Source organism: Zingiber officinale, chromosome 4B (genome assembly GCF_018446385.1).
Source record: "Zingiber officinale cultivar Zhangliang chromosome 4B, Zo_v1.1, whole genome shotgun sequence".
Classification (NCBI taxonomy): domain Eukaryota; kingdom Viridiplantae; phylum Streptophyta; class Magnoliopsida; order Zingiberales; family Zingiberaceae; genus Zingiber; species Zingiber officinale.
In genome coordinates this window covers 112767585-112770212 of record NC_055993.1, presented here as the reverse complement: position 1 = coordinate 112770212, position 2628 = coordinate 112767585, and positions in this window count along the sequence as shown.

The window sequence follows — 2628 nt, the reverse complement described above, 5'->3', positions numbered from 1 at the left end:
GTTATAAACCAAGATGGTTTAATTTTGAATCAAACTTAATGCTAATGGATTGGGTTGCTATTGGGTTTTAGATTCAGGAGATGACTTACTCCCCGAGTCATCATGAAGAGGTATATATACCCCTCCATGAGGAGAAGAGATTAATTTATTCATTCGAATTTAACCTAATAGTGATTATGTTTCTCTCCTCTTCTCCTATGCCATCGATTTTACCGTTGAAGCCCCTTGCTATCGATTTTGGCGTTGATGCCACTTGCTATCAATTTTGGCACAGACACCCCTTGTTACCAATTTCAGTTCCGATGCCCCTTGCTGCCAATTTGGGCACCAACGACACAGCCGTTAGCGACCATATGTACTCGGACAACAACTCCTAAGGGCGACGAGCAACAGTAAAAGGTTGTTGCCCCCTTCTTGCTTTGTGCCATCGGGTTTCCCTCGTCGTTAGGCACAAAGTCTAGCTGGGCTTCCTCTCTTGGATCACGTCGTTTCCTTCCTTTAGCTAGTACTGAAGTAGAGATGTGGCTTGTGACTTAGAGAAATCATCTTGAAAGTATCTCGACGTGGACATCAATAGAGATAATCCTTGTGAGGATTACTAGTTGATGTCGTTTCCTCTACACATCATCCGACAGGTATAATTTCATTATAAAGTTTTGTTCTATGGCTATGTTTGTGCATGTGTGTATTCATGTGTGTGATGCTTGTGTTATAATAATTTAAGAAATTATTACACTTCTGTTGTTTGTTTTTGAAACAAAATTTTTAAACAAATATAGAAACACCTAAAAACTTCTATATTCATATGTTGTACCATGTGACTATTTAATAGTAGATGAAAAGTTAAGTACTTTGTACCAAATCTGTTCACTGGTTAATCACAATGGTGGAAGTATTATTTCAATTATATTCTTAATGAATTTTTCTTTATTTCTTCTGAGATTATGATTTGGTGGTAAAAATTATTTATGACAATTAAAATAAATCAACTTCTTCTCATGTTTTAATTTGATTGACTTTGATCTCTTTATACATATTGGACATCATAAGATCCCAGCGGTATTCCATCTCGATAGCATACCATAAGCCGGAAAGTCATTTATAGTCCAAAGAAGAGCATTCTTCATTACAAATATCTGATTAGTATAAACATCATATGTAGGAAAACCTTCATCCCATAGTTATTTCAGCTATGTAATCAGTGGTTCAATATAAACATTTATTAACTTCTTCAAATTTTATAGGTCAGACACAACCAATGTTAAAAATATATAGGGTGTTTTCATGCACATCCTATGTGGAACATTATATGGAGTTAAGATAACTGACCAACAAGAATAATTTTTTCTTGATTTGCTAAATGGAGCAAATCCATCAGTATAGAGACCTAACCTAATATTTCGAGTCTCTTTAGCAAATTCAGGATTTGTTCTATCAAGATTTTTCCACACCTCTATATCCAATGGATGACACATTAGCTCCTTTTCGCATGCCAAATCTTGTGTTCAATTACCATCCTTTGATATAAATTTAATTGATCATAATAACTTTGATCCACACTAATTGAGACTTGTATGTTTTGTCCATAGTCCTCATCAGATGTGAACGGTTCATCATGACATGTCCATTTATAGTAATTCGGGGTAAAACCAAATCTATAAAAATGTTCTCGAACTTTATCACACTGTAAAAATTTACCATATATTGTAATACTTTCTGCATAGACACCTTATTTTATCCCCATCCATATAGTCAATATTACTACAAGCAAAATCTAAAAATTGTTCCAGCCCAAGTTTAAACTCTTAGTTAAACCCCGATATTCAAGTAAATTCTTTTTATACATCTAACTTATTTCTTTATGCATTTTTCCTATTTTTAATTTACTAACATATTGATCAAAACATCTCCAAATAAAAACTAGTACCTCATCAACAACATAATAAATTGTTGTGAATAAGTAATATTGTAACATTAGTATATATGTGTCCGATGAACATCCACTATCAATAAATAATAATTGTGTACAAACAACATTATGAATATGTGTGTGTGTGTTGTGTCAAAATTAACACATCCTAATTTAAACAAGTGGTTCCTTAAAAAAGAACAAAACACTAGGGCAATAATTTTTTTCTTGAATTTGTCTAATAACATTGCAATTCTTGATATATTGAAGCATGTCTCACAATTTAACACAAATATGACATACTTGATTAATTTTATCTCTAAATTCATAGTTGGCGTGATCCAGCCTCAATGGCTAGTGACCCTCAATGACCGGCTAACCTTAGCCCTACGACCAGCTAGCCTCAGCCCAGCGATCGACTAGCCTCAAGCCAGCAATCGGCCAACCTCAGCCTAACGACCGACTACAAAATTCGCCCAATGGTAGCTGCCTCATTGCTGACCGACCTCCTCATGGTCGGCTATCTTCCTTGTGGCCAACCACCTCGCGACTAGCCAACCACCTCAGGGCTAGCTTGCCTCCTCACGGCTAGCCTCAAGGGTGTAGCGACCAGCCTCCTCACGGCCAGTATGAGACATCCCCTAAGGTCATGGTTGGCAGTCGCCACACTCGCAGCCATGACTGGTGGATGTCGTACCTTACGACAATGATTGGCGGTT